Genomic DNA, 7,402 nt, shown 5'->3' on the forward strand with positions numbered 1-7,402 from the left:
TGAAAATAAAATATAACTAATTTGTGAACAAATTTATTGAATAATTTATATTGAAAAATAAAATATCAATAATTGAATTGACAAAAAATATTTAAAATTATTGCAATAATTGTTGAAAAAAAAATTATTTCATTTTCAGAAAATTCTTGATAAAGTTTTACATTTTTCGGAAATCATTGATTAATTTATATTAGAAATATTAAAAGCTAAAGAATTTTGATCAATTTTTATTGTAAAATAAAGGATAAGTTATTATTAGTTCAGAAAATTTTTGAAAACAAAATATTGATAAATTATTACATGTTCAGAAAAATTATTAATTAATTTATATTGGAAAATAAAAGATAAATTATTATAATATGAAAAATAATTATAGAGTGATCGCAAAGTTTACTGGTCGTGACTACAATAACTGAACAGTGCTTATAATTCTCATGGCTACCCCTAATTGGACTAGACTCGGACCTTAATTTTTGTTGGACTAGACCCAGAGCTTAGATGCCAATCCCATGTCACAGATGGACCCCTTTTGTGATAAGAAACATAATTTTATAAAACAAATTTGCATATAAAAATTATATTTTTATAAAAACATAATTTTATTGATTTAAACATTATCATAATTAAGAAGATGTAAATAGGGATAGTTTTTGAAGCCCACATACGATTTTAAGATCCAAAGCTAGACCTATAGCCATGATCGATTCCTGGGTCAAACGGTCCAACCATCTAGTTTAAAGCCTATAAATGGTTTTAAGGTCCAAAACTAGACCCAGAGCCATGATTGAATCCTGGGTCAAACGATCTGATCATCCAATCCAAAGCCTACTTATGGTTTTAAGGATCAAAACCAAACCCAGAGCCATGAGCATTCGTGGGTCAAATGGTCTAACTGTCTAGTCTAAAACCCACATACGATTTTATGGTCCAAAACCAAACCCAAGCATAACAAATTCCTAGATCAAATGGATCGACCATGCAATCTAAAGCCAATATACAATTTTAACGTCCAAATAGAAGTAACTTCAAATAGTTGGGCAAGCAATGGATATAACACAAAAAGATTGGGTAAAATTTGTAGATGGACCCTTTTACTTGGAACGTTGTATTTTGATTTATCTATAGTACAACTAGGAATGGCAATGGGTGAGGCAGGTTCGTGTTTTGATTGCCCCAAACCCAATCCTAAATTCAAATTCACTGCTCCATCCTCGCCCTGATGGCTAAAAATCCTAATCTCGATGAGAGAGTACGGAGGATCTCGTAAAATCATAACGCTTTATTTTATTATTATTATTATTATTATTTTAATTTTGATAAATATAGCATTTTATTTCTAACTTTTTGCACATCCCCGATTTGTTCATGGCAACATGCCAATACCCCAATCCAACGTCTTCTCTGAGGTTTTTATGTCTGTCCCACTCCTACGTCCTTCCACTATCACTCTACCAGCCCATGTCATTGTCACATGCCCTTCCTTTTATTTCTCAGGAAACGAAACTGGAAACTGGAAACCAGTCAACCGGTTAACCGACTAACTTCAATTCAATTCCAATTACCGGTTTTCCAAAAACCAATATTACCGGTTTGATTCCCAAAAAAGGCCCACGGTTCGGTTGAACACCCTAGAGGCCTGGACAATGCCATTGCGAAACTGCCAATACGACCACCTATTAACTGACAGTGTCACGCAGCTGACCCTCTCCACTATCGCATCAAAAATCACTACTGACGACGCTATTACCATTCACGCCTTTATGCCAGTACTATTGGAATTGGGGGGAGTTCGGATCTTCTACCCAATCTAGGGGGGTTAGTGTGTTGTGGGTAGAGTTTGTGTGGGCAGGAGAATGGGTCTCAGGCTTCCCACTTTTGCCTTAATATCGGTGTTATTTGCATGTTTCAATAATTTAATAATTTATCTTATTATTTTAGTTAATTAATTTTCTACATATGTAATTGTTTTCAAATTTTTTGAAAGTTTGATAATTTATCTTTTATTTATCAATAAAAATTAATCAACAAATTAATTATCTTTTATTTTCCAATTTAACTAATTCAATAATGTTCTGAATATGTAATAATTAATTTTTTGAAAGTATAATAACTTTCAACAATTTAATGAAAATTTAATAAATTACTTTTATTTCCTTAAAAATGAATCATAAATTAATCGAAATTAATTACCTTCTTTCTTATAATATAAATTAATCAATAATTTTTTAAAAAATTCCATAATTTTGTATAATTATTTTTTTAAAAATACAATAATTTATCTTCTTTTTTTCCAATATAAATTCATTAATACTTTTTCTGAAGATGTATTAATTTATCAATATTTTTTTGTCAATGAAATAATTTATCTTTTGTTTTAGTAGGAATCTGTGGAATTAAAAAAAAAATATGAAAGAAAGTTGTTTCTCGAAGAGAGAAGGAAAAGTGAAGGAGGAGTTGAAGAAGAGAAGTTGAAAAGAAAAGATAATTAGTCAAAAAACTAATTATCTTTTAATTTTTGATAAATTATTAATTTGTCATAATTAATCAATATTAATTTACAGAAAATAATTTTTATTAAATTGATAAACTTAATAATTTTCAATAAATTGTTATAATTAACCAATATTAATTTACCAAAATTAATCTTTTTGGTAAATTAAAATATTTTATTAATTAAATTTTCGAAAAATTAATTTTGCAGAATTACTTGAACTAATCTACAAACTTTAGTTACCAAATTTACCTAGAATAATATTTCTAAGTTAGTTACGAGATTGAAAAAAAAATAGCTTATAGCTCCCATATATATATATAATGACTAAAAGTGCATTGTGAGTCCAATTACCATATTAATTAATAAAAGAAGATTTGCCAGCGCCATTAGGACCGAGCATACCAAAACATTCCCCTCGAGGCAAAGCAAGTGACAAATCTCTGACTGCAACCTTCTCCGAGTTCCCATCCTTCCCTGGATAAACCTTTTTGATGTTATGGCAGATGATAGCATGACTTGTATGTGGTTCACGTAGTAACTGTTCAACTTTCTCCCTCTGAAACAAAAGCAAGTAAGAATATTAATGATGGAATTAACATCCAAATAGAGAATGCACGAAATAGCTTTATAACAGCTGCATTGCAAAGGGAACTCAAAGCTCTGATTCAAAATGGGCATATATGAAGCTCTTATAAAGAGAACTATAGGGGTCCTTTTGGTTTGCAGTCAGAATTAATATTCTTCGGAATTGGAATCAGAGTGGCCTATTCTTATAGTTTGTTTGGTTCAGACAAGAATTAGAATCAAGTGGAATGTGATTTTATAGATAAGGGAAGGGGAAGGAATGGCCATTCCCTCAAATGGGGGAATACCATTCCACCAGAAATAGATATGAAACTCCGATTATACCCAATCAAACAGTTGGAATTGAAATGATCCATTCTGATTCTGATTCTGATTCCAAACCCTTATTCCCGCAAACCAGATAGGCTCTAAATTTTCAAACAACAACAGAACCAGTTAAGCAGATTATTGCAGTTACATTCACTTGGGAAGGATGGATCCTGAACAAAGAAATGGAAAAGAAAGCCACAGTAGGCTTTAAGTACTCTTTACCATAAGATAAAATGGGTCAAGCGTAGTTAGACCTGCAGCAGTCTTAACTTTTGAAAAAGCCGTTGACACTAGAAAAGCCAGGGATATTTGCAAATTTACGAAGATGAAGAAGAAGGCAAACTGTATGCTGTAGTCATTGAGCGTGAAGAACTTTAACCCTACGAGTTAAAGAAATCAGTAGAACCTGAAAAAAACCCAAGCAACAATTTAAAAATGAAAAAGGAAAATCCCCTTCTGATTGCACTTTACCAATCAATGAACCAAAGATCACCAAACATAACATGTAAGCTGATGATATGAAAAGAAAATATGCATAAGAAATCATCCAATAGGGACCATCCCCAAGTCCATGCATTTTCATCATGATTCCTTCTTGTAAACAAGAGATGTCAATATTACCTACACCAAAAGGAATTCTTGAGAAGAAAATAACTTTTAAAAAACATAAAAGGTTAAAAATAAACTGAAATTATGACATTTCATGTACTAGCAGCAATGCATATTTCTCAACCAAATTCAACAATTGTGATTTTTTTTTTGTACTACAAATATGTACTGACCTCTCATAAATATATGTACTGACCACATATATTTAACATAAACATTTAATTCCTCACAGATCAGGACAGTTAAATAACCAATCAAGACAACAGTTGTACTAGGGGTGAAGTAAGATGTTTTAGACTTATTGATCAAAAATGGGAAAAAAAAGGCATACTTGAATATGGCAGGGGCTTCTCTATGTTTCTTTTATATTTTTCAATTCAGCTGACTTCTACTACAACCATACAGAAGTTCCAGTAACCATATCATAGATTTCCTGGAATATTCTTTCTTGAGGAACAGAATCACAGATTAATCTTGGTGGAAAATAATTATGAATACCACACCAGATAAATGCATTCTATGGGTTAGCCTGTATTGTCATTTTTGGATGGAAGTCTAAAACACAGGACAGAGGGCAAAAGACTGCTTAAAGTCTTGAATTTTTTTGTCAATGCTATTCCAAGGAGCTCATTTGGCTAAGATTATGGGCAGCATCATTATATTTTTTCCTTACACTAGGAAACATCCAAGGTTAAAAGTATTTGTATAAATTCTACTAATGCATCAATGCACTAAATCCGATGCAAAGTGACTATAAAATAGGATATACTGGATTGATCACCACTCGGATTTATCATGGCAAAAAATGAAAAGAGGATTTTTCCAGAAGAACTTATATCACATTTTTTGTCTAGGATCAAATATCACAAACACTTCACAGCCAAAAGAACTCGTACACAAGGCCAAGGCAAGCAATAGAAATTACATAGAAAAGATAAGTGTTGTTAAAACTAGTCAGCAATAAAGGAAAGGATTACAACACACATTTGATATAAGAGTAGGAGAAGTATATTAACTCAAGGATGAATATGAGGTCCAATGTCAAAAACAGAGGAAAATATGGAAAAGCCACAACAAATCTATGCAATATTAATGAAATACCAGAACATGTATCGGCATCTACAAATTACAAATAAAATAGACAAATACTGGTATCATGAGCAAGAACATGGAACTTTAAATCAAAGCAAGACAAAATAAAACATGGGATTTGGTGCAAAGAGGCAAGAGTACAGGTGCGGCTCTAGCTTAATTTTCTGTCTTGTGATTTAAGAGCTCCACTATGAACTCAGCCTGCCATGTGTATATGTATTATTTGTGCTTAACATATGTGTGACAGTTGACCTTTATGGCAAAACCTGATATCTTACCCCAGATGTGTATTTTATAAGAACATTCCCTCAATTTTCCTTTTCTCTTATTTTCTATCAAACCAAATACAACCAAAGTATCCAAGTTTTAACAGGTTAAAGGAAACCTCTTTTTTTGTGTATGGCTGTACAAGTAGATAAGATTACCCTTTTGGATATTGGTCAATGTTGGGCTCAAGTTCTAGACCCTATTGGAGGATTTTGTTGGATCATGCATGAAGTGACCCACTTTCTTCCTCTGCAAGGGATCTGTTAGGATGAACTTGACCTTAAATTAAGTCACTAATCCTTTTTGGATTCGGAAAGCAAGAAAATGAAACAAGTGTATTACCAAGAGAACAAGCTGAAAATGGAAGATTATACCAAGAACTAAATACCTAAATTCTATCATTACAAGCAGTAAAATAGAAAAAAGAAAGGAAATACTAAAATGCATACCTTGTCATTGCCTAGAGAACCCATCAAAGAAATAAACATTCAAGGAACCACAAGGAAAAAAAAATCCATTAGGGAGTCTATCTCTCATGTTTCCTAAATATAATAATGGTTCCATTAAGGAATCAACTCTAACAAAAGTTGTAAGTCCTATACACAAATGTTCAAACACGGTGGTTCGAACATCTTAGGAAGGAAATGAAACCTTTTCTTGATTATGATTATGAATCCATGATATAAAAAATATAAATTTGTGTTACTTAAATATATTGCTTTAAATATTAATATGCCTAGTAAACAAGGACATACGTATGCTTTTGTGAGGTCCTTCAGAAATTTTGAATCCATGACTTGGTGACAAGAACACAAAGGTCACATTTCATGTAATATGTTAAGAACACAAGGATCATTTGTGCATGGGTGACAAATACTTGATGGTGTACTTGACCATGTCAAAGTGAGGTAAGTTTGCTCTTATTTACTTCTTCAGTGATTCTGATGAAGAAAGTGATTCAAAGGTAATTCTTCAAATGCCAACCTGACATACCAATGTTTCTGTTGCCCCGGGGATTCTGAATAAGATTATTTCATTGTTTACCCAACGCATCTCCCTGAAAGGATTTCTTAGTCTTAGCACTAATAGGCAAAAGAAATTAGCATGGACCTATGGATAGTGCTTTTATGTTTCAATACAACCAATAACTTTTATACTTGGATAGGCAAGAATTCAGATGCCTTAACACTAATTTTTTCTTTATTACTGGATATGAGCGAAATTTTAGATAGGATCATGGCAACAAATACAATTGATTCACAACCACAAAATGGTGATAGGTAATGATTTATCCAAACAAAACAGTATATCTAAACTTATTGTAGGTAGTTTTATCATTTCTGATTGCTTTTCTAAATTAGATTCCCGGGCTAATACAGGATGGATGCTGCAATCATTTTGTGCAACATCAAATCTAGAATGTGTAGAGGTAGCTCCCCCAGAATTTATTGAATGTTTGATGCATGAAGAAATCCCTGAAATTAATACCAAATATTTCTTTTCTACTAGATCTTGTAGTTGGTTGAGTAGGTTTTTGTCAAGTTAGTGGAGTGTTCATTTTGGTTTGGGAGTTGACCTGTTTTGAGGGGGTAGACAAGCCTTATACTGACAAGTAGTGATTTTCTTTTTCATGGAGTTCTCAATTAAATTTGGAATAAAAACTTCAACTCATAAGAACAATTGCTTATGCAATTTGCATCATCATCTAGTGAAGTTTTTACTCCAGGTCCAAGGGTATTGCGACACTTGTCCTAGTGAAATCTTAACCATTCTAACCTTTATCAATGACATACTAAAAATGATTGGTTAAGTACAATTGCAAAGCGGGCCTGGTGGTGCTGACACCTCCAATTGCAAAGCTGGCCAACTTAGGGCTAATTTGTATGGCATGTGATTCCACAATGACCTCACATAAATCCACATGGGTTCGGCCCAATGTGAAAAGCTTTGGCCAAATTCACTACTAAACGCAGTGAATTCCTAAGCACATCACTATGGGCTCAATATAGATCCAACATTTACACTTAAATGATCTTTGAATTCCCC

The sequence above is a fragment of the Nelumbo nucifera genome, chromosome 2 (genome assembly GCF_055504915.1).
Source record: "Nelumbo nucifera cultivar China Antique chromosome 2, China Antique-T2T, whole genome shotgun sequence".
Lineage (NCBI taxonomy): Eukaryota > Viridiplantae > Streptophyta > Magnoliopsida > Proteales > Nelumbonaceae > Nelumbo > Nelumbo nucifera.